Source organism: Ambystoma mexicanum, chromosome 10 (assembly GCF_040938575.1).
Source record: "Ambystoma mexicanum isolate Mex_15411 chromosome 10, UKY_AmexF1_1, whole genome shotgun sequence".
NCBI classification, from domain to species: Eukaryota; Metazoa; Chordata; class Amphibia; order Caudata; family Ambystomatidae; genus Ambystoma; species Ambystoma mexicanum.
Genome location: NC_090932.1, coordinates 324,927,019 through 324,952,993, shown reverse-complemented (window position 1 = coordinate 324,952,993; position 25,975 = coordinate 324,927,019). Strand labels below are relative to the sequence as shown.

At 42.9% G+C, this 25,975-nt stretch overlaps 2 long non-coding RNA genes across 4 annotated transcripts in view; one reads left to right on the top strand and one right to left on the bottom strand.

Moving 5' to 3' along the window:
• The window catches only part of LOC138491411 (uncharacterized), a 332,106-nt gene that overhangs the window by 30,324 nt on the left and 275,807 nt on the right, over positions 1-25,975 (top strand). The gene's annotated exons all lie outside the window — the stretch shown is intronic.
• Positions 1-25,975, bottom strand: part of LOC138491410 (uncharacterized) — an 84,287-nt gene that overhangs the window by 26,446 nt on the left and 31,866 nt on the right. The window contains exons 3-5 of one of the 2 annotated variants that reach the window (XR_011275999.1): positions 23,860-23,940; positions 23,019-23,126; positions 5,699-5,978 (exon numbers count right to left, since the gene is read on the bottom strand). This is a non-coding gene — a long non-coding RNA (uncharacterized lncRNA). Of the gene's footprint in view, positions 1-5,698; positions 5,979-23,018; positions 23,127-23,859; positions 23,941-25,975 lie in introns of those variants that run through there. The other variant, XR_011275998.1, reaches the window with a different exon arrangement.

The following is a 25,975-nucleotide window of genomic DNA, read 5'->3' as shown; positions in this document are numbered from 1 at the left end:
TAACAAGTAGTTTCCACTGCCACCAGCCAAAACTCGACGAGGAGGGACGGGACAGTGCCCCCTCGAGTAACAGATCCAGGAGTAATCGAATTACCCCTACTAGCACGTCCACAATAAGATGGTTGGTACTAGTTCTGTTAGTAAATTTAGGTCTAGTAAAGCCAATGGTGACTTTACATGCCCAGGGAGACGGTAGTCAGTCCCCGGGTATGGAGTCTATGGTGGGGGGACCAGTTAGGGTGCCCCCATGTCACGACACGTAGGGTGCGGAGTGACACACATAGAAAAACTTATGAGACCCTATGGAGTAAAAGACCCCATAGCCCATCGAACACATTGACAACTCAAAGGAATCACACACATACATGTCCAAGAGTGAGAGGAAAAGGGTCACACTCTTGGCAGGATGGAAAAAACAAACTCCAGAAATCCAGCAAAGCTGCTGGGGGACTCACTAGGTTAGGAAATTCAGCCTAAACAGAGAATTCTCCCTAACACTGATGCTGCCTTACATCACAGTATATGTTCTCTGACATGTGCACCCATGTGGCTGGCTGCTCTTCATACAGTACAAAATGAGGCCCATGGCCTTAACCGAGGAGGCCTAACATTGGCACAATAGCTATTCTGCTGCGAGAGTTACCAGCAAGCCACAAGGACCATCTGAAGAACCATCCCAGAGGGATCCAAGAATGTGCCAGGGTCCGCGAATCTGCCACAAGGATAACTGCTGCGCTACAAGCAGAATTTGAATTTCCTAAAATGGCGGCTCCCATTTCTGTGGCAACAGTACACAATGCTGTGAAGGTTGATTAGTTCTCCCTGCCTGCTGGTCCCTCCTCTCCTGCCTTAAAGGGAAAGGGAGACGACCGACAGGCAAAGCCGCTATAGGGCAAAGGCCTAGGAATAAGGCCTGGGCCACTCTCTTCAGCTCGCAGCTGCTCAAGGCTGCTGTTACCGACATTTGTCACCTGCAACTGCACCCCGCAGCCGGCATATAAAGGTAAGCGGCCCACACAGAGATGGGCGGCCATGCATCCTACGTCATCCCCTCCTGCTCTCAGATCAGCTCCCCCCTCCCTTGTCTCCAGAGTAACACGCCTAAGAGTGCGGACCAGTTGCACCCCCCCTACCTCCAAAATCTGGCCCTCCTCTCTAGGTATGTACGCCTGGGCTCGAGGATTACCTCAGCGCCTGCCACCCGGCACCTCACTGTAGTCTCACTGTAGTCTCACGGCACTACCCAATACTACCCAATGCGAACCAGCAAAGAGAGCTAGGCCGTAGGCCTGAAGTACCATCATCCATCAACATTGTAATCGAAAAAACCTTTATCCTAAAGTTGCATCCGGCTGCATCCCTAGTGAGCAATCATAATAAAATGGCGGCACCTCACGAGCCAAGGACATCTATGTGAACTTCTGCCCATGAGGGTGGTATGCAGCCTAGGAAAATTGTTGCTCCATGCGTATCACTTATCACAAGGTCAATTAATGTGGACGCCATTATGTTTCTATGCAGAACCTACCTCATAACATCCATGCAGAGATGACCTTATTAATTCCAACCGCCAAAGTGCCGCTCCTCATAAGTGCGTTAGCCACATGCTATCTAATACTTGCACAGCTGCCATGCCTTTGCCCAATTTAACCAATGACGATGGTCTGTGTGAGCACAGTACTGCTCTCTATGCCCTGCCTGCACCTACTATCCTGAACACGTATCTGTCTGCGCATGAGTCTGTTCATGACATGCGTCAGGAACCTATTAATGTGCACATTGACCTACCTGCTTGAAATATCTTGGAAATCAACTTGCCTGTGCATGACTCTGCTAATAATGTGTTGCAGAAGTCAAATACTGTACATCCTCATTTACCTGTGCATACCACTTTAGTAACTGATGGTCCTGTACCTAACATTGATCTGCCTGTCCCAAAGACCATTAGTTCTGTACCCGGTCTCACACACCTGGCCTCACCTAAGGCTCCTCTTACATGCGCCCTTATCAATGCCCGCTCTCTCCCTGTCCATGCCTTAGACATTCATGATCTCATTACCAGCAGTAACATTGACTTATTGATCATTAGCAAAACCTGGCTCACCCAAGCATCCGGCCCAGCCCTGGCCCTTGCCATCCCACTGGGCTACTCTATTTTTAGACAAGATCGCTTTCCTCAGATAGGTGGAGGGGTAGCCCTTATTGATAAAGAAACCATCCGTATTAGAAGGGTGGATGGGGAACTTGGCCATAGTAGTGATTATATTAATCTCAAAGCTAACCTTTCCCCTAATTGTACTATTGACCTCCATATTGTATATCGACCACCAGGGCCTGTGTCTGAACTACAAGAGGCCTTGATCCACTCGTCCTTTAACCTGAAGAAATCTCCCAGAGCCATTCTCCTGGGAGATCGTAATCTAGGACTTAATGACCCGAGTGACTCCCAGGCAGCTTCTTTGAACAAAGCCTTGTTCACCTTAGGGTTTATGCAAACCATCAAAGAACCCACACAAACTAAAGGCCGTACCCTTGACTGGGTTGCCCACCACAATTGCTCCATTAGGGTGAAGGACATCTCCCCTATCCCCTGGTCTGACCATTACTCTATAGAATGCGAACTTGACACCATGAAGGGACCTGACCAGTTACAGACTCCTCTCCCCTCTGCACTCATGGAAAGTTCTCGTCTGCTCACCAAGGAGAAGCTCACCCCTTAACTCCTAGTTCCTGCCCTTCAGGCCCCTTTTTCCAGTGACCCAGAAATCCTTGCTAATGCATTCAAAACAGTCATCATGCATGCAGTTGACTCCATTGCCCCACTCACTCAACGAAAAGCCAAGCGATCCAAGCACTCCAATGCATGGTTCACTCAAGAGCTTCTTGACCTTTGCGCCATGAAACGGACAGCGCTCTCCCATTGGAAAGCTAACCTTAATGACTCCACTAAACTAGCATTTCAAACCATCTCTAAAGAATACAAAAGAGCCATTGTCAAAGCAAAAGCCTCCTCATTTAATACAAGGATAGCAAATGCCAAATCCGGGACTAGAGACATTTTTGACATTTTACGGGAGTTAGAAACACCCACTCCCCTGCCTACACTTCCGAAAAATGAAGACTGGTGCAATAAGATTCAATCTGCTATGCTAGACAAACTTAACACCTTGCAAGACAAAATCTGTGCTAACCAAAGGGCGCTCTGTCACCTAATTTCAGAATCACAAAGTAGGACTGTGGGCGACTCTCCTAAATTCCATTTCAGGGAAATGAGTGAACAGGAAGTCAGCACCATCCTTAAGTCGATCAAACCTTCATTCTGCAAAGGGGATGCCTGCCCGGCGCAACTTATTAAAGATTGTGCCCCCAGCCTGACCCTGTTTATTACAGCATTCATTAAGGCCTCCTTCCAATCAGGCCACGTCCCCACTGATCTCAAAGAAGCATGGGTGCGCCCCCTCCTTAAGAAGACATCACTTGACCCCACTGTCCCTGGACACTACAGACCTATCACCACATTCCCGTTCCTACTAAACATTCTGGACAAAGCAGCCTACCTGCAGGTCCAGGGACAGTCCGGGTTCTGTCCAGGACACAGTACCGAATCGAATCGGCACTCCTAGACTTAAGAAATCAATTGGACGACTTCAGATACGCGGGCAAACCCGCTCTCCTCCTGCTCCTTGATTTATCAGCAGCATTTGACCTGGTGGATCATAAGACCCTTTGTCATCATCTCTCTTCTGCTGCCAACTTCTCCCCTAATGTCATTGCCTAAATCACCTTGTTCCTCCAAGGAAGGGTTATGAAAGTCTTTTTTGACTCAGCATGTGCACATCCAAGCAACATTAAGTGCGGAGTCCCACAGGGCTCATGCTTATCTCCTACCCTCTATAACCTATTTACAAGGCCATTGTTCCATATCCTGGACGCCTTGGGCATCAGATACACCAACTATGCAGATGACACCTGGTCCTTATCCCATTAACAAGTGACTATGAGGCTGACATAGTTACCCTTAAGTCCATATACTCCACAATCCAATCCTGGATGGCAGAAAACTGGTTATGCCTAAATGGTAAAAAAAAACCGAGCTCCTGCTAGTTGGCTCTCCGGCTACCCTTAGGAAACTAGATAAACAATACAGCTCAGTCATGATTGACAACATACCAATCGCTGTATCGCAAGCTGTTAAGAACCTGGGGGTCTACCTTGACTCAGACCTCTCTATGAACAGGCAGGTCAACGCCATCGCGCAACATCAGCCTACCATTCTAAACTGCTTAACGCAGCCAGACCCTTTCTGTCTTAACAGAACTGTCTCACAATTGCAAGAGCACAAATTGGATCTCGGCTGGATTATTGTAATGTCCTCTTTGTAGGGACCTCCATAAAAACCCTTACCAAACTTCAAACCGTCCAGAATAATGACCTGAGGGCTGCCACTGGAATCACCAAGAGATATTACTGAAGCCAGAAAGCAGGTGCACTGGCTCCCCATCAAAGAAAGGATTGTCTTTAAGACCCTCGCATTGACACACAAATGTGTCCATCCATTGGCACTGTTATACCTTGCTCAAAGAATTGTCAAGCCCTTCTCAGCCAGACCCATAAGATCTGCATACACGACCAGGATCTCTATGCCCAAAACACAGAGGATGCGGGCTGGTGGGTCCAGTTTCCCAGACCTTGCAGCGAAGTACTGGAGAACTCAATGCCACCTCACATGAGGAGTACTGAGTCACAATTAGCCTTCAGGAAAGCACTAAAAACGATGCTGTTTATCTAAACAAGTTCTCAAGCACCTCACCTCGGTAGATGAACACTCCCTCCTTGCTATCATGTACCTCAAAATACTTCTGAACAAATGCTCTATGAACTGCATTTATATCTGTGGAATGTACTATCAACATTTTATACCAAGATGGTTTTACTGAAAGCTCACTGTAACCATGAGCAAATAACCTGACTGTAACTAAGACAAATTCATGCAACAGCGCCTCGATGCCTTTGGACTGTTAGTGTGCTTTACAAATCCAAATAAATAAATAAAATAAGTACATTCTAGATTGAATATTAGTCTTCAAAGAGGGGTGAATGAATAAACGAACATGCATTGCCCCAAGTCGCATAGTCCCAAAATGTTGGGACAATCCAGTTCCACAGGAAGTACATATAAGCCAATAATACAGGTTCCAGTGCATGCACATTTCCTAGGCCCATATGATATGATTTTGCAATAATGGGCCATTTTGCAGTTACATTTGCATTGGCATGAAAGTTACCCAGGCTACTCCAAATCTACCAGTAAGCATTGGTAAAGTCAGTAGTTTTGCAATTTCAGTAATTATGTGTAAATAAGGATGGCCAATTTTTTGGGATATTTATATATATATATATAATATTACAAAAGTATGGTAGTGGTGGACGAGGCAGCTGACTGAATAGAGTATAGTGAACATGGGCAACTTAGTTAAATAGGTTCCAGGGTGAATGGTCACCTGAGGGTTTCTTTGGTCCCACTATCATCCCAGCCTCCTTATCCCTTCCCGGTATGGATTTCCCTCTTCAGGGGCTCCACATGTCCCATAGAATGGACAGTTACCCTTTTGCTTGTATGTAAATGTCTGTTGTGTATCTTGACTCAGTATACATGAAACCTAATGAAGAAACAATGTTACACAAATTCGTTCTTGATTTTACTTTTTGTTCATTCAGAATGTATTCAACACTCCACCTCTTTAGTACACTTTGCTAGTCCTCCTTTTTAAACATTCACTCTAAGCTCTGGATCTCTTAGGGAGATCTTATTCATTTCCAAATACCGCTGAAGGGTAAAAACATGGTTCCAGCAGGAAGGATGCTCAAATCTCGGCTGGATAAATCCCTCAACTCAGAAAAAGAAAGCCAGACAAAGCCACAAGGGAAAAGACTCTACTGTCACCAGATCACTGTGAGCGATTCATAAAGGACTGGCCCTGGAAAAAAACAAAAAGTTGCTATTTTTTTAAATGATTTATTTATGTGCATTTAGGAGTGCTTGGCTTCCTTTTGCACACTCCATTAAAATCTATACAAAATGTAATACTCAGAAAACATAAAGTAAAAATACATAAATCTAACAACAATGCATTAATAAACAACCCATATATAATCTAAGTAAAATGTCATTATCTATGACAAGCTAGAATCCCTTTTTAAAAACAACAATTCATATTAGACGGTCATCAAGCATAATGAGTCAGTTAAAAATTGGATATACAGAATTAACTTTGAGCCATAGATGAAAGGCTGAAGCCGTGATAACATAGGATTCTGCACAGAAAAGGGTTCCATGTAATAATGTCGCCACAAAAATCTCACCATGCAAAAATATTGCTGAAAAATTGCCGTTTTTTGTGGCAACATTATTGCATGGAACATGCGGGGGACACCCCCGCAACCCGCACATTTTTTTAAATTTTTTTTTTAAAAAAAAAAAAAATTTTTTTGCCCCTGTCCCCATATATATTGTCACTCATATAATATCGCTGCGACCTTTTCCCGGCGATATTATTTACGGCGACCATATATATGGGGATAATATTACCTGATACCCAGAAAAGGGCACTCCAAAACTGGTCAGAACGATGTTTGCCAAATCTAATGCACCCCCTTACATAGATGTCCTGTAGGGGAGGTTTCATAGTCGGCAAATACGCTCCTCTTTTGATTCCCCTCCAGGCTCCTGTATTTGCTAGTACTGGGAGGAGGTCAAATCGTAGACAGACGCTAAATCGTATAAGTGCTGGAAGCGAAGTGTGGTTAAATATCTTCTCGGGAGTCCTGAAACAAACCCTGGTGAGTATATATCGCATATTTGCGCCTCTCTGCCAACCTGCTCAAGGACGTGCAGCGGTCAAATAACCAAGTTTTCGCATTGACCCTGCAAATTCGCAAAGATTTGCAAAGGTGCTATTACACCACCTCTCTCTACTTTTCTTACTCTCAAATATTAGCTTCTCTTACTGTCAAATGCCTGCTTCGAGATGCTGGGGGAAAGCTAGTCCAGTTCTTTTACTCCATTAGACCCTTGTAATGTTGGCAATTCCATTGGAGACCATACAGCGGCAGTGGCATAATGGCTCACATAAGACTTCTTTCCAAACGTTACAATGTTTCGCCATGTTCTTTCCTTGTTTTAAAAATATCATTCTACTCTTATTGGGTGAAATGTTGTAGAAGCAATAATGCCCCCCTCCTCAGACGTTTACCAGGTCGTAACGGCTTTTGACCATATTGGCTATCAACGTTGGCTTGGGCCCTTAACACCTTTTAAAGGACCTTGGAATGCAGCATTATTTCTATAATAGCCTTCAGTCCAGTTAGAAGTTACCTGCCAATTAGAGCACTGGAACATCTAGAAAGTTCAGCCCACTTCCTGGTTCTTTGTATTTTGTGCTTTGCTCTCAGGAGTTGTGTTGTAACCATTAAGAGCATTTTCTTATTTGTTTGTTAAATATGTTTCCCTGTTTGTGATCCTTTTTTCAAGAGTGCATGTTTTTTTGGAGTGTATTAAAGTTTTACTCCCACAGAACCAATCACCCAAGCAACGCCTGACAAACACTGTGTGTTGCCACAACAGGCTTTGACCCAACAGATAAAAGTCCCAGCTTGCCACTGAGCATGGTACCTGAGCAAGTTAGAGTGAGTTTTGGAAGAGCCTACGTACCTCCATAGTGGGGAAGTTGAAATTGTTGTCCGGGTGTTTAAATCTCAAGCAACCGTTTATCTGAACCAAAGTTACTTGCCTCCCATAACACTTAGCACCTAGCTTGTGGTAATAAGTTAAACCTGCAGACTGCCCCTATGCCAATTATCAGATGCTCGTGACATACTCTGTTTAATGTATCACTTAGAGGAGAGGGAGAGCAAGAAAGAGAAACACAGAGAGAGGACTGACAGTGGAAATGTGAGAACATGAAGTGGGACCTGCCTGCAAGAGGCAGTGGTAAGAGTACAGGGAGGATAGTGGGTCTTCTGTCTTGTGTGAGAAACCTGAGAGTATTCTCACTCTTATTCCCCCTGGATCCTCTTCTCAGGTGGCTAGGGAAAGGCCATCGCTTTTGGATTTTGGATCTTGACCGTGGGGGTGGAGAAGCGAGGGAGGATCACCTGGGTAGAAGTACCTTGGCGATTGGGAGTAGGGTGCTCACAGGCAAGACATGGTATCCCCTGTTCTCTATTGACGACCAGCCTACCCCTCCCCCAGCCTTTATGGGCTATTGTAGAACCTCTCCACTCATTTCCCCACATAATACCTTTGATAGTACTGAGACGAGGGAGAGGCGACTAAGAACAATGAACACTAAGACCTCTTTTCACCACTCTAATACTGGGACTAGGAAGATGCCTGCAAAGTACTTGCAAGGTCAGACATGTCCCTTTAATGAGAGTTAGGCAAACCCAATTGGGAATACACAATTGCAACATGTCAAGAGGTTGCAGGTGTATATAGGGAGACCAGTGGAAGCAAAAAGAGAGCAGCAGGGAGACCTCTGTGGGAGAGACCAGGGGACCCTTCCCAGAGGGAGGCAGCCATGGCGGGACCTGAGGAGGAGCCAGGACACTGGCCGACTTCCGCGAGGACCTGTAAAGCCCAAGGCAAGTTGGGCTGTGGGGTTAAAACAGGTGGGGATGCCTCTGTGGCAGAGATCGAGCAGCTGGGGCTGCGAATCAGCAGGAGAGACAGAGGATGCTGTACACATCCTCGCAGAAGCAACAAAGTTGCCGGAGTATGCGGGATTCCATCAGGTGTGCGAGCGGGGCTCGCTGAGGTTGTAGTGACAGTCGGAGAAAGGAAGCAGCAGGAAACACCAGAGCAAGACGCCAAAGACCGGTGAGTGTCAGGGAAAGCCACTCAAAAGCTGTGGCGCTCCGGGTGGGAGGCACATGAATAACAAAGTGCTGTATGAATGAAAGATTCAACCCAAGCTGAATTATGCACCTTGAATACAAAACTGAATGAAAGTTTGAAACCAAAGCTGAACTATGCATATTGAATAGCGAACTGAATGAAAGTTTGAAACAACACTAAACTATGCGTATTGAATATCGAATTGACTAAAAACTTGAATTAAACACGTTGAATACTGAGTTGAAATACAAGGTTACGGGCAAAGCAAATAGCTAACGAAAAGTCATAAGGAAGAAAAGTCATAAGGAAGAATTCCCACATAAAAACAACCTATTGGAAAAAGAGCAAATGTGAAAGAGTGCAACTACCAGGTGGGCATGAACATGACCACCATAAAGTGAACCTTATGAATGAATACAGTGCTGCATGGTCAAAGTCTGGCAAAGAGGTGTGTGACACATAATGGAAAAGCCAAGAAGTTGATACAGAGAAGCTTTGAAAGTGTGAACCTGTATTTAAAGCCAAGATGCCAACAAAGAGAAGCCAACTGAAGGTGGACCTATACAGGTGGAAAATGCTGAAGAAACTGTGTGGGCTGAAGAGCCAAGGGGGTCCGGTTTGCGCGACCTGCAATGGGTGTACCTTGTGGTCTGACAACTGTGCCTAGACCACTGAGCCGTGTATTGTAAAAGCCAAAGACGTTTTGACATAAACCAAGATGGACCACTGTAGGTGAATTGGTGATGTAAACCAGAAGGAGGGTCAGGATGACCTAGAATTAAGTTAAACTTTGAAAGACTGAAACAAACATTGTTTGCTACGTTGAGGTCTTGGGGAAGGGAACCCTCAAACTTGATGAACTGCAAAACACTGTCTTGAAGACAGAGCCTCAAGACCCCTTTCCTTTTGAACTGTGTTGTTTGGAAGGGCACCCAAGGATTGTGTGAAACTGTATGAACTTGAGCAAGGTCATCTTGAGACTTTTAATGAACTTTCTTGAACTTGGGGAAGGAGAGCTGAAGAGGAAGCTAGGAGCTGGATGAAGCTCAGAACTTTTTGTTGAACACCTTTTCTCCAATTATTTACATCGCTACATGTTGTTTAGCTTTAGTTTAGCTTTATTTGTGAGGGCAAGCATAGGTTTTGGACACAGACAGACTTTAAAGTGTTGACTCAGACTGTCCGTAGTTTTATTCAGGTAGGGAAATCCCACATTTATCATAGGGCAAGTTAGGTTGTCTACCAATTTGATTTAATAAACAATTTTGCTTTGAAGTTTGAATCTGTTGCCTGTGTCTTGCTTCATGATGCCTTCACACTTGTAAGGCCCGTTTTACATGTTTCTATGACTTCTAATTCTTTGTTATGTCTTTAATTTTGTTGCAAGCCTTGATATGCCATATTATGATCTGCCATATGTGGTTTCAGTTTTGTCTGCAGTCCTCAAGAGCCTGCTCCTTCAAGGCCCCTGACTACTCCCTGCACTTACATATTTAAATTCTGTTTTCCAACACACAATAAATATGCAAACTAAGCCACCCAAACATGGCAATTGAACAACCCTCCCAAACGTCATCAAACCTCCGAACACAACATCATTAAAAGCACACTACATTCCAAAACCCTGGCCATTGCATCGTAAAACCATGGCGCATGAGGTTACCCATCGGAGGCCAATGCTTCTATTATCCCAAAATATAACACCAAAAAACGGAACCACACGCAGAGCTCAGGGTAGCACCAAGGGCACATGAGGCTCTCCTTTGCACTTGCACACAAAACTCAAAGTACTTCTGTTTGCATGCCTCAACACAACAGCAAAGTTTTCTTGCATTTTCCCCTCCCTCCCCACCAACCTCACCCACCTCCATCTCTTTCAGAGCAGCATAGGTACCATGCAAATGGCAGCAGAACATAGTATACATGCAAGTTACTTTATGTAAGACAATTTAAATGATTTCTAGAATATATCTAAGCCTTAGCATTTATTAAATGGAGCTTCCACCCTTGATCTAACACCCTGTAGTAGACAGTCCCATTCAAATATTGGGAGAAAAGAAACAGGCTGTGTTTGGCCTTAATATTTGATTTCTATTAAAATAATAAATCAAAACCAAAGGTGGCCCCATAAAGGCTGGGTAAATTGCCAACACTATTATACAATCACAGGCATCTTATCCACAGAAATATATTATAATCTGCCTGGAAGGATCTCACTAATTTACAAAACACAAACACAATAATGTGTTTAAGCCAAATCTCTCTATATATGTATATATATTATATATTCCTAAACAATATGCAGTTCAGTTAAAAAATTACTGCTTGTTAGCCACTGTATATTAAAGATTTCTATAAATAATAGGCAGTTCAGTTTACTTTGCTTTTAAAAATGACAGATGACTCAAAGCTCTTTATTTTCTCCAACATCAATGACAAAGGTTGCTGTCAGAGAAAGGTTTCATGGGACTAGTCAATCAGAGTTTCTCTTCTGCCATTAACAAGTATTCAGGTGAGAGAAAGTCAACACCAGACACGTGCATATAACTGCCAATCACATTTCCTCCTTTAAATATAATTTTCATGTATGCATGTGTTGCTTCTGGCTTCTAGTGTATGCATGTAAATTAACTGGCAAATGTGGTGGGTTGAATTAGTAATCTAATGGCTTGGTTTTAGGGGAGGTGTACTTTCATTTTGGAGAGCACAACATATGCATTCTGTAACATAACCTAGGAACATAAAATTATGATAGCAACCCATTTCTACTTCCCAATGTGGGTCTATCTAATACAGCCCCCAACCCCACTTCTGCACAATGTCATTTTCTAGGGTATATAAGTGGGCAGCCAGGTCTCCTTCTAAGCCCACTAGAATGGAGTAGGTTTTATCTGTATTTATCTTTTTATATGACTATGGCTTTTACAGGCCAAAATGTATCAACTCGCTTTAAAGCTGTTGAGTGTTGTACACAAGTCCACAGCTCTAATCTTAGAATACACCTTTGAAAGTGCAGGGATTTTTTATACTTAGATACTGTTAACAATGTTCAGTTCACACAAAAAATGCTATAATTCAAGTTTAAATTAGTTTGCCTTTTGCTGTACCTATTGTCATAAAGCAAGGTATATTTTGCGCTGAAAAAGGCTACAACATTCTATTTTACCTCAGTCCCCCAGGGACTTCCTTCCAGCCCCACACCCTTCAAAGGGCCTACTAATAAACTATTCTTGAAGACATATATCTAATTGGATCGGGGCTTTTATGCTTACATTTGGGGTTTCTTTTAAGGCACAGGACTGGCATGTCCTTTCAGGGAATCAGATCCTATTTAGGCAAAGTCTGCTTCAGATTTCATCTACACAAGGCTATGGGGAGTCCTATCACCTCAAGATGTTAACCCACTTCAGCACCCATTCCCTCTTCCCCATCTGAAGACTTTCCCAGAGCTCTCCCTCCATTCTGTGATATAGACTTAAATCAATCCCAAATGTTCCCACATTGTGTCATTTGACATCATATGTATTCATTGGTTGCGTCTTCCCATTGGTTTCCTTAGAAAGCTGGCACTCCAAGAGAAATCAACTCCTTAATTGGTAGGTTCAACATATTCTAGACATGTGACAAGGGTGGTTCTGTAAGGTTGTGGACTCAAATCCATACATCCAGCATTAAATCAGATCATTTTAAAATCGCAGAGCGAGCCTGCATCTTCAGACATGTTGCACACTTCAGCATGTAAATTGAAAATGTGTTAATTTTATTAATAGTTGATCAATATTAGTATATCATGGTTAATCTCATATCCTGGGGCAGGTTCTCCTGATTCCAAAATGAACTCTGCCTTTCCAATAGACTAAATTGATGCAAAGATATATAGAAAAATGTGTTTGGACACATTTAGTGCCGATTTAAAGTGACATGGTTTTGTTCCTTGTTGATTTTGCAGATGGAGGTTTCATTTCATCTTAACCATTAACTGGGGGCTCGGTTGTTTTCCAAGCCACCCATTAACTGGTAGATATTATTTTATGGCCATGCTAGAGTTCAGAAATGATCATCATCTAAGTGGAAACCATTATTTGATCCATTGTTGTGGGGTAAAGCAGACTCCAGCAAAATGACAATCTGAAAATGATTAAGTAAACTGACACCATAGCCAATTGATTCCAAAGTGTGTTTACCTCTATTCATTCTGTATTGTCCAAGATGAACATGTGACTCTGCTGATACACCCAGCTTAATGGATTTATCTGATAAAGACGTCTGGCTTTGATGCATGGCTGACTCATTACAAGCCATGGGTTTCTCAAGACATTTTCTTTTGCATTCAACTTTGAACTTAGGTTAACCTGCAATGGCTTACTTAAGAATATATATGGGCAAGAATATATCTGAGGATCAGAGCTTTTCTAATGCATGTAATTCCAATGTACATATTAATTCTAACATTCTAATATACAGTCATATTCTTGGCACATTTAGACGTGTGCAAGACTTACTTTAGAGATGCATCACAGCAATTGCTTCAATGTCAAATGTATATATAAACATGATATGGCGCATGTTGGCTTATTGTATTGTATTGTACTTGTCATTTGTATAGTGCTAATGTTACCTTTATTATAGTTTCAATGTGCTGTTAGTGGGAATGCCCTTGGGGGACCAAAGGAGAGAGTGTTGGAGGTTCTGGGGCATGATTATGATGTGTGTGTGTGTGTGTGTGTGTGTGTGTGTGTGTGTGTGCGTGTGCGTGTGCGTGTGCGTGTGCGTGTGTGTGTGTGTGCGCGCATTTGGCCGGGAAAGGTATAGAGTGCTGGCCAGGCTCTAGTAGAAAGGCAACCAATGCGGTCAGGCATGTGGATGGGTGTTGAGAAGAGTAGAGGTGGCATCAGTGCTAAAAACTTGTTATGTGTTCAGTGTGCCCAAATGTATCATAGGACTACACTGAATTCTGCTGTCAGGGGTGTTGAGGCATAGTTGGGTGTAAGTAGGTGGAGAATTTATGTGAACACCACGACTGCATTTTTTGTCATAGTATTTGCTGTACCCAGATGTGTGTGGTTAGACATACCTGCAGCTGTTGTAGTGGTGTATTATACGTACCTTGCTGCCATTGGTGGTGCTTTGATGTTAGGGTACCCACTCAAGTGTTTGGCTACTTCTGTTGGTTCTTGCAGCTGTTATTAAAATGGGTAGCATCTACAACAGGCTATGCTCCAACTAATCGCCACAGGATGTGCATGGGCTGTGCTACCAATTTCTTCTAGGTGGATCAGGTGTGCGATTGTGGAGGAATTGGCGTAGATTCCATAACACCACTTTGATTCTGCTACTATTGTTGTGATCAGTCCATTTCTGTACGTGCCTGGTGCATCCATTCCCTAGTCCTGTGACATTACATATATGAGTGGTGTGACACTCGAGGGAGTAAACATTATTCACTTTGCCTTCATTTACCACCTGATTGTAAAATGCAGACAGGGTTTTCATTTGATGTGCATGGCAGCATTTCTCACATGGTTTACAGGATTAGAACAAGAGAATCTTGTTGTAAATTATTTCCTCATGTTTATCACCTGTGGATTACATGAATGTTAAGTAAATGTTGTTGGTAGGGTCTGCCCCATTTGTCTGGAGTAGGGGAGAGCACATTATATTCAGATATAGTAAGGCACTATCCCAGCACCTTGTGGTTTGGTTCAGAGAATGACATTACATCTTCATTAAATGTTTTGACAGATCCCTGCGGACTAATGTTCCAGCGGGGTGAACATCCATACAGGGGTCGTAGTTGTCTCCTGCTAAATTTTTGGATCCTTTGTACTGTCCCAATTAAGAAACACTATTTTCTGATCTCCATTCTCTTGTCATAGATCCTTTATATTGACCCTCATTGAATATTCCTTTCCTTGGGTACGGGGTATTGGTACCCTCCTGTCCTCATCCTGTTTCTTTGCAGGGTAGAAATAACATCTAGTTATTTAACTAAGAGAGAGTGATAGAAAGGCTGGATTATTGTAAAACATGGACACAGATGACATTTATATTTTTATCCTACTCTATTTCATTAACATAACATTTTAATTTAACAATAAGGTACACTATACATCCTGTAATTTCAGTGGCTAGTCAGGTAACCAGTATGTGCAGCATAAAGGGACATCAGCAAGGGAGAGGGAGTGAGAACACGGAAGTGAATGTTAAAGGATATTTGTACAGCACACTATCACCACCGGAGTGGTCGCCTGGCACTATGGCGGCTCTGAAAAGGGTAGGGAGGTCAGTTAGTGGGAATAAGCGGGAAAAGTGCAAGAGAGCAGCGATGTGCCATTGACAGCCTCAACACGGTTAACACTGTTTGCTGGGCTTGGGATATTTTTTCGGTCGGTAGCCGTTGTGTGTTGTTGTGCGAGTCTATGGGCCTCATTACACGGAAGGCGGTAACCATGGCATTATTAGCGCCATGGTTGCCGCCGGTATTTTACTGAGTCCGCCATGGTGAATGGCCGAATTACCGCCCTATTCCAAGGTGTGTGGGGGCGGTAATTCCCCATTCACCATGGTAATTCCCCATTCCCATTTTTGCCCCCATAGGGCTCAATGGGAATGGGGAAGGTGGTAATTATAGTACCACAAATTGCGGTACCGTAATTACCTCCAAGGTCCCTTTGCGGGTCCCGTCCTTAACGGCTGGTAAAACCAGCCGTTAAGGTAGGGACCCACAAAGGGACCTCGTAGTAAGGCGTAAGGGTTTACCGGCACTGGTACCCTTACCGGTACCGGTAAACCCTTACCGCCTTCCGTGTAATGAGGCCCTATGTGTGGTTTGTTTTGTTGTTGTGGTGTAGTGAAGTTTGTGCGGTTTGTTGTGCTATAGGGTTGTGGTTGTGTTTGGTTAGAGTTTGAAAGGTGTATGCAGAGGGGTGAGGCTGTTATTGGTTTGATTATTGGTATCGCCGTCCGGAAGCGATGTGCTAAATTTCCACGCTCCTTCCAGGTGTGGTGCGCGTACAACTACGTACTTCTGTCCAGATCCGGCATCCGGTGATATTCACAATCTCTTCCTTATATGAAGCCCACCAGTATTTATTCACAACTGTGTCTGAATTTGGTCCCTGCCCACCTTTGAGGTCTGTCTGTATGTGAGACGAGCAAGTGTTCGCAATTTCATCAAAATCTAGCCTTGATAGCATTCCCAATGCACTCCAGACACAGCATCGGTCAGCAACCGCTACTCTATCCAGATGTGGCGATGGACGGCATTCACAATCCTATCCAGCTGCGCACACAGCTCACTTAGGCTACCGCTCATACCCCATCCCGGCGTGGCACATGTCAATACCATCAACTACATCCAGGCACGGGTTCTGCCATTATTCACAGCTTTGTCCATGCCCGGCTCATGCCAACGTCCCCCACTACATCCCACTCCGTCCCCCGCACTGTCTGAAGGAGAGTGAAAAGGAATGTCTTCAGTTGCTTCCTGAACCATAGGGGGTCCTGCTCAAGTTTGAGAGAGGCAAGGAAGCTGTTCCAGAGGGAGGCCCCAGCTAAGGACGGAGATCCACCCCCACTCTCTGCCTGGAGAAGCACCTGACCCTCAGAGAGTTGGAGGTGGATGAGTGGAGGCCTCGAGAAGGAAGATGCTTGGGAAGAGAACGTTGGATTAGTGTAGTCCTTGGCCCCAGAAAGCCTTATGGATGATGCAGAGGGTCTTGAACTTGATCCTTGCAGCCACAGGGAGCCGGTGGAGAGATTTCAGGGCTGAAGAGATATGATCCCTGAGCTTGAGGCCAAGGACAGGTCTCACCATCCTGGTCTGGATTAGTTGAATGGGGAAAAGAGAAGAGGCAGGCAGATTTAGAAAGAGGCTGTTGCAGTAGTCCAGCCTAGAGAGGTCCAGGGCTCTGGAGACACTGAACCTTTAGGGGAAAGTGAGAAAAGGTAGAATACCTCTGAGGAGGTGCAGCTGATAATGTGACTTCTTAGAGATGTCAGAGATGTGAGGAGAGAAGGAGAGGGTGGAGTCGAAGATGACACCAAGGTTCCTAGCCTCACAGGAAGGTGAAGGTAGAGGGCCCAGGGTGGGTAGCCAGAGTGAGAGAGGGAAGGCAGGAGCAGGTGTCCCAATGAGGAGGATCTCAGTCTTAATGGCATTAAGGCAGAGACCAACAATAACATCCAAGCATTTATCATTTCATCTAAACATATTTACTTACTGTCCTAATGTAGATACCTTCTTATTCAGAGGTCATCCCATCTGTGCAATCATACAGTTCCTTGTTTCAACTAAGAACTGTACTCGTATAACAGGTTTTCAGCTGATTCACTTGGACCATCTTTTCGCTTTTTTAAAGAAATGTGGTACTGTATGCAACCTGAGAGTTCTTATCCATAATTTCAAAAGGGCATTCTCCTGACAGGGAGGAATTTCCATTCCTTAGATTGGTTGCTCTGGGAATTATAGAGAACATCTCAGTCACCTATCTAATATTCTTTCTTTGGGTCTCCTGTGGTTTCCACAAAGTAAATCACTTTATGGATATTTACTTTGTTGCAATTACTTAGAAATAACTTTGAAAATGATATATAATTGTGGGTTAAGGTGTACAAGGGGGTGGGGAGACATTGTGGTAGGGCTGGTACTGAAGGGGAAAGGAGGGTTGGGGGGGACCCCCATTAAAGAAATGTTTGAAGTCAAAATGTGAAGTAGTTTCCACAATGTAAATGACAGCAAAGTAATGTATTTCATGAAAATTACATGGAACCTTTTCTTTGATGTTCAGAGGTCATAATACATGTTTGTACTTAGCAAAGATTTTTCAAGTTTTACTGAACATAGGCAAATGCATAGTGAAGGTGCTGTCAAATATTTCTTATATATTCATGAGTGGTAGAGGCGTTGATTAAGGTCTGTTCCTGTGTTCAGTATAACAGATGTTGAAGCAATACTCTTTTTCTACAAGCCATAAGGAGACTAACGCAAATAACTTAGGCCTCAGAGCAATCAGGGCTAATAGTAATCGCAAGTCCCAACTGGGGTGAAAATCGACCACAATTTTTTAGAATGTTCACAGTAGTTGTATATTGATCTACTCCCCCACTGGGTGCCAGGGGGTAAGTGATATGCAACTTTCTTTTGACTCCCAGAGTTTCACACACCTTAGTCATTACTACACTGGTGAAATTACTAACCCGGTTGGATTCAATCTTTTGAGGAAAGCCACAGCGAGGAAAGTTGTGGTTGATTAATAAAGTGGCAGCATTTTCTGCTTTGTAATTTCAGGCTGGGAAGCATTCATCTATTTGGTAAACAGGCAAGTAATGGTTGGTCAACATATATTAGTTGCCACATGCAGAATTAATCACTGGACCAATATGGTCTATCTGAAGATCAGACCATGGTAATGTTATTTCTCTCTTTTGTAAATAAGCTCGGAGAGTGGGAGAACTCCGTTGGAACTGAGCACACTAGACATCCTTTCAAATAAATGTTCAGACCCTGATGCATGTGTGGCCATTAAGTGACCTTGCATAGGATATCCATCAGTTTTTGAAAACCCCGATGGCCAGCTATCACTGCATCATGGGCAGGATTTAACATTATGCTTCGGAATGAAGTAGATACTACTAGATTGGGATTTCCTAGCCAAATGTCCATCTTGGATTCTGAACATTTTCTGAAACTTCATTAAGACTTGAATATCTTCCTCCCCCTTGCAATCTTGCTCAGATAAGGGACATTTCTCTGGGTCTTCTAAATATTGATAACAGTTTCTAATAGTTAAATCTTCCTCCTGAGCAGTAATTAGATCTTGATACAGAGAACCTAAACTCCATTGTAGAGTGGACGGTTCACTTTCAGCTTGAGTTTGTGATTGAGTTACTGCTGTTATTTCTGGGTCCAGTTTTGGCAAATTTATCCACTAAATCAGTTCCTGTCTTATCAGAACCTTCAACATTTGAGGGCCCCTTCATCTTTTTCGAGATGAAGGTTATAGCATAACATAAAATATTTGAATTCTGTATTATTTTGATTAAGTTATGGTGTTGCAAGGGTTTGTTGTTGGCACACAACATACCCCTGGTGTCCAGTAAATCAATTTCAAACATAATCTGAATCAGTTCCTGGAGTTGCTAATTTATGTCAGTAAAGACAGCTTAATGTCCATTAATTGGTAATGGACATCAGTTCTTCCACCTGAGTACTACTTGGACCAATTTTATATCCAGATGAGGGTTCAGGGATGTAATTCACCCAAACATGTCAGTTTATTAGGATTACTAAGAACCATCAAACAACACATTAACAGTAAACACATCATAGCAAAAACTGACAAATGCAAGAAAGAAATAAAAGGAAAAAAGCATAAAATCACAGATTTCATTCTTATGAAATATATTGCAATTTGATAAAAGAAGATTTACAATAGCAAGGCATCTAATTTATAAACAATACAAAATGAATGGCACGGCCATCTTGGCAAAATGTTTCATTCTCTGTTTCCCTCCCTTTAAAAATCATGCAAGGGAAAAAACAACCCTCGGATCAGAGAGAGGCAACAGAAAAAAAAACACTGGTCTCCAGAAATGAAAAACTGGTATCCCTGAGCATGCGCAGTAAGAACATTTTTCGGGCGTCATTATAAAAGGGACAGGAAAACACAAAGTATGGCAGTGTTTCCTCCTTGCCGCATAGGCAAAACTCACCACCAAACCATTGGGCTCCCGGATATTTACATATTATACTCTTTAAGAGGAAGGCGTTTTGCTGGGCCTTGATTAGGGGAGTCAGTGGTAAGAGTTTGAAACCATGGTGAAGTATCCAGTGAGACCCCCAGCAGGACACAGTGGGATATATAATCTGACAGAAGGTTTACTCAAAGTCATGTCCTCCTTGATGTTATTTCAATACATCCAGAATGTATCTTTGAGCAGATGGGTGGACAGGCTGGCATTACATTCAGGGTTTTCAAGATGATAAACCAGACCCCAATAGCTCAGGGCCCTATTTCCAAAAAATAAGCCAACCAATTTTTTGGCAATTCCCATATTCAAAGGATTCTTGAGCAACAGTCGGGTGAGAATTCCCTCTTTGCTGACCCACACAGGACCGGCCTCAATGATAATAAATAGGTAAGGAATAGTGGGCCAGCTTACTGATGTAGAATATATTAAGAAGTGGAGGAGGGGTCAGCAAGTAGATGGGAAAAGAAAAGATTATCCCCTCTCTGTAGCATTCCCATTTACCACAACCCCATAATTTGCACCCATAATCCCCGGCAACAATCACCTTACTCCTGTAAATCTCCAGCATGTACTCAACCAAGTACTAGCTCATTAGCTTGGTGAATATGAACAAGCCCCAGATGGTATCATTCATTTTAGACCATTGTCTATCTATGCTGATCTTCCAGGAGAGGCAGTCAAAACTAAACCCATGCAAGTAAAATTACTACAGATCTGCAACCCATGACCATTCAGGAAGATCAAGATATGCAGCAGTATTTGTGTGGTGCTCGAGAAACGCATAATGGAGCATTTTTCCAGCGTTTGATATCAAGCCCTGATCCTGCACATAGCTACCTTATGTATCCACAAGTTCCTGTAAGGATTTAAGAGTTCTGGCGAGTAAAATCATGTCATCGCCATAACCTAAGGTCTGTAGAATTAGTGGATATCAGCATTTGTGGTTTGCAGAGTCAGTATAGGGGAATTAATATAGAGGTTAAACATGAGGGGAGTGAGAACACACCCCTGCCTGACACCCTTTTCTACCCTTATAGGATTGATAATGCACCCCCTTCCCCCTACCATATCGGACCCAGACTTTGGAATCAGCATGTAGGGCTCCTATCATGTGGATCGAGAGTCTTGGTATGGCCATCTCTTTCAGTGTCACCCAGAGGAGTCTCCTGTCCACGTGGTCAAAGGCCGAACTCTGGTCTGTGAAGGCCACGTAGACAGGTGAGCATAAAAGGAGTACATACTTTGCCAGGATCAGATAGAAACATCTCTGATGCTGGCTACTAATTCCTTCTAGTAATTATCTTTTACATCATAGGAACAGCCACATAAAATAAGAGCATTTACTGCCTTTGAAGCTGGGGTTTGAAATATTGGTGTTCTGACTGAACTTAGGTTTCTCGAGTATTTTCAGAAATGAAAGTCGAGCCCTTCAGAGAACCCGAACATCATGAATGCAATGGAAGAGCTAGCAAAAGCTGACACATATGTTATAATTCCTTGGTCCAAGAAAAGCTCCCTATTGTGTATAAAGTGGGGGATACATGTTGACGAGTTGAGAGGGGGCTTGATGACTAAACAACAGCTGAAAATTAAAACAAGAAAGACAGAATTTGATGTTGTTATAAATAGCATGAAAGATCTACGTTCATTGGGACACTGAATAGTGGCACGTCGCATTCAATATGAGAATTTCCCGGTGAAAACTATTTGCTCACCTGTTCATATGTGTATCATGTCTATGGTGAGATTGAATGTTTTATCACTAAGGGCCCACTCAGATTATGTGGCAATTTAATACTAACTTTGTACTTGTGTTAGTCAGGCTGTAGAGGATTAAACACATTTTCAATTTATCTGCACAAGACTTTTAGATTTGAGACGGTAATGGTTGAGAAGACATTTTATTGGTAATAATATTAGGTCCATTCTTGATGCAATTAATTTTGTCTGTCTTGTGCTGATGTATGCTTTGTTAATGATTAATGCAAGTACATCACCGTCTCCTTTAAGCATATGGAAAGAAAATGTTAAACACATTTTTATCAGTTTTGATCATAATAGTTTTGATTAAATATTTTAACATGAATGTTTTTAAGTATGTTTTAATAGTGTATTTTACATTATATTTTATTCTGTTTGTAAATGGTGAGAAACCAAAATAAAGTATTTATCTATCTCCTGGCAGGTGCTTTCTTCATACACCTTTTGAGGAGAAGCTAGATATACCTCCATACTGTTCATTTTTTAAATTCTTCGTCTTCTAAACTCCTTGGTCACAGTCATGTGGATCTATTAATCCTTTGGCCATCAGACTCTTTTTATTTTGGCCATATCTGATTTCTATAGGCTAACTCTGCAGTGAAAGAATTCATGAAGTAACCCTTGAATTAGAGACCTTCACAGTCTGTATTTGGTCACTTTGCAAATATTGTAGATGCTGGTGGGTGGTCTCTACCATAATATATTCAACATGGATGAAAGGATGTTAATTTTTCAACACCCATAACATGGCCCGGATTGATTTCTTGCATGTATTGAAGTTAATCTCAAGGGTTGACTAATGTATGCAATGACCTTATTTACTGGTGCATCCTTCTATTATAAGTTTGCAGTTATAAAGATAAACAGGTGTCAAAAAAATCCAGTCTCCAGGAAATGTATTATTTTTATTTTGAATAGGATAAGCCAAGCTCAGAGCTTGATATAGACTTCTTTTCATTTATTTCACATCCTCTGGTTGAGGGTCTTCCGCACTCATTTCATTCCTGCCTTCAATAGATGGACCTAGGCCAGAGACGTCATTTTACCAAAATGCTAGGTGTAGCAGAAGTGGCATCACACCACCCTTGACCCCCCCTGAGGGCATCACAGGAAGTGATGTTTAACCCCGCCCCCAAGGGACATCGCATGAATTGATGTCATGTGACCCACCCCCACGTGACATCACAGGAAGTGATGTAATGTAACCCCGCCCCCTTGATACATCACAGGACGTGGCATCATAAAGCATCGTCCCTCAGTACACTAAGAAAAATATGGTTACAATATCACTGTAATGTGACATACACTTTATACAAGAATGGATCATCTAATGTAGCAGTGTGTCATGGCCCATGTTGCCATGGGAAGTGTATGAACCCAAATCCCCTCTTCATGTGGATCTGCCCTGTTATTTCTACATGACTGCATAGAGAAATCACATTCTGGGCGCACATGGGCAGATAGATGGGTATAGGGGTGGGGGAAAGGCAGGATAGAAGGGGAGACTGAGAATATTTCACCAGAGAACATGTGTTCTTATAGTCAATGTCATCCACAGTCTTCAATCATTTTGGCACTTAGCCCATTTTCTTCTGATTTGACAAATTACCTTCAGGGTGTCCTCTCAGTAGGATTTGCTGTGTTGTACTGTTTGTAGTTGTTTCATGGATTTCATTATTCCTGCACAAAACAGCCAGACGTCTCCAATATTCATCTCCTAAGTTTAAAATGTATTTAATTAGTTCATTGGCAAATACTGTTACCTGATTATCTTCCCCTATGTCTTCAAAGGGCTTGCATAACTCAAGAGGAACAAAGCATGTCAAGTTCTTATTTCTGTACATTACTAGTATCACGCTCTCACACTTTCAAACAAGTATATATTTTTTTCAAGTACACATACTACCATACAAGGTCTGCTGATGTTTAGTGTTACAAAACCTGATTACCCACATTGAAAACCTGTTATTTCACTTATGGAGGGCTTTCTAGTGCTGCATCCTTGACCGAAATCTGAAAAGGAGAGTACTTGCAGTATTCTGTCTGCAAACCTGCCATGCCCAGCACACATTTGAAGGATGGGTAGGTATTATACTGGTTGTAAGTGATCCGACCACGGCTGATTTTGCCGCGGCCGGAAAGTTCGCATGAGAAAGGTGCAAACTACCAAAAGTTCACACCTTTCTCATGCGAACACACATACTATGGGGGCTGCAGGGGTGTCCCCCGCAACACCCCGCTCACTATACCACACAGTATAGTGAGCGGGGTGTTGCAGGGGACACTCCTGCAGCCCCTGCAGTCTTTTTTTTTTTTTTTTACTTACCTGCAATGCTACCACCAAAGCTTCGAACTTTTGGTGTTCGAACCTTTGGTGGTAGCATTTTGTCAGTCGTATTGTACGATCAGCCTTTTTTTTCAGTCCGATCGTACAATACCATTATACTCACATCCATAAAACAGAGATCAAGACTTCTTCCTTGTACTCTCATGAGGCTTCTGGTGTAACACTTATTCTTGTGTGATTTCGGCTGCAAACAGAATAGTTCAAAAAGTGTTAAAGACGTACAGTGCATTACTGAGTGATGCCAACTTCAGTATCAAAAGCCTCATGACTCATGTTTCCATACTTTATGAAAGAAAATCCTGACAGCATTTTGCATCACTCCCACACTCACCAACACTCTTTATATGCCTAGGTTTTGGTTCCTACATGCTCATTATCCTCTACACCCCATACCTCTCGTTAAAGGTACACATTCCAAAAATATTTTTGGGTAATGCCCATCAGTTGCTGTTCCTTCACTGTTCTGATCATACAACTTCCAATGTAGTTTCTTACCAGAATGAGCATAACAATGGCTTGAAAGACTTGTCCGTTGCTGCTGTTTCAGTGGCAAAAGGGTTGGGCTGTGGAAAAAATGGTGCATGCATTTCTGACTGGAAGGCTGGTGGTTAGGTGACCGGAAACCACAGAGGAGGGCTGAGAGGGTTCAATGGCAACAGATTAAGACGCAGAACTCTAGTAGTGGAGCTGCAGGCTTTTGCCAGAGGAGAGACTGCCATTATGCCAGGTGCTGTTTTGAAGTCATAGAACACTGACTGTGGTGCTGATGATTCCTGGCTGGTTTTAACGGCAGACACTGACTGGATGTGTCTCATTTTTGCTTGGTTGACTACAAATCAAGAGGGTGCTGGCAGCCTGGCAGATGCTATATTGATCACAGACCTCTAGCTGTGTGGGAGCTGGTGAATGGCTTAAAGGAAAATACTTCTTAGATAGTTCATCATTGCTTCATTGACAGGAAATCAAGAAGAGGCAGGTGGGATAGCAAATGTTTTCATGACACAAAACTCTGGCTGTGATGCAGTTCCTGGCTGACTTCGCAAGAAGATGCTGATGGAGCCTATTTATTCCTTAGGTGTCTGCACATTCTAAGAAACTGGCAGTTTGGCAGATGCTTTTGGCTCTGCTGCTAGTAGTGCCTATCTGCCTTCACTGGAAAATACTGATTGGATGTCTTGCTGTTGCTTGGACTGAAAATCCATAGGAGCCTAGCAGTTTGCCATTTTGAGGGCACGGGTGGCTGGTTTTAAGCCTATATGGTTCCTTCCTTACTAGGGACTTTTTCTGGTTCATTGTTGCTTAGCTGACTGGTAAAAAATAGGATGCTGACAAAACTCAACAACATAGCAGACAGTGTTTTGAAGGTAGACACAGAAACTGGTTGTAGTGCATCAGCGATGCAGCATGGCTGACTTCGTGATGAAAAGAGGCCGGTAGTATAAGAAGTTGGCAGATGGTTTTGAAGACTGTATGTGGTGCTGATTAGGTCTGTGTGACTTGAAAAAGAAGGTGAGCTATAACCTAGCACAGTGTCCAGGAAGATAATGGTTAATCTTTTCAGCAAATCTGTCAATGGCATCATTCAAATTTATCTTGTTTACCTCCATAGGTTCACATGCCGTTATCAACAAATCTCTAAGTCTCTTGTCTCCACATCCATTTCGCAAATAGTGATTAACTCTTTTCAAACAGAACAGGAGAAGAACCTCTCATTTGTTGCAATTGTATTCAGCAATGCAAGGACCAGATCCAACAGGTTTAGGACCGCAGAAAATCCTTCTAATCTTTAAGAAGATAGTACCTGACAGAGTGAATACCTGCCATAGTCTTGTCAGATAAAAATTGCCTTGCAGTGCGAATGCCTGAATGCAATTTAACATAATTTACTTGGGCCAATTGGTAGTGCTCAGCAAGAACATCTGCAGATGGGGTGTCAAAGATGTGTGTATCTCTTGGGTTGAACATGCCGGCAGCCTTGATAGGTCCCACGTTATCTGTAAAACGAGCATCCAAATCACTTAGAAAGCTATCTAAGGTGGATAAAAATACCTCTTAACTGTTCTGTCTTTTGCATTCTATCCTCAGGGTGCTCATAATGTCCAGGCCTCTTCCCTGCAGTACTACCAGCAAAGTATTATGTTAGTTTGCTGCTCAGTTGGTGCAGCCTTAATGGTAAAGCTCTTCAGTTGTGGTCTTCAACTGATTCAATAGCAAATTAT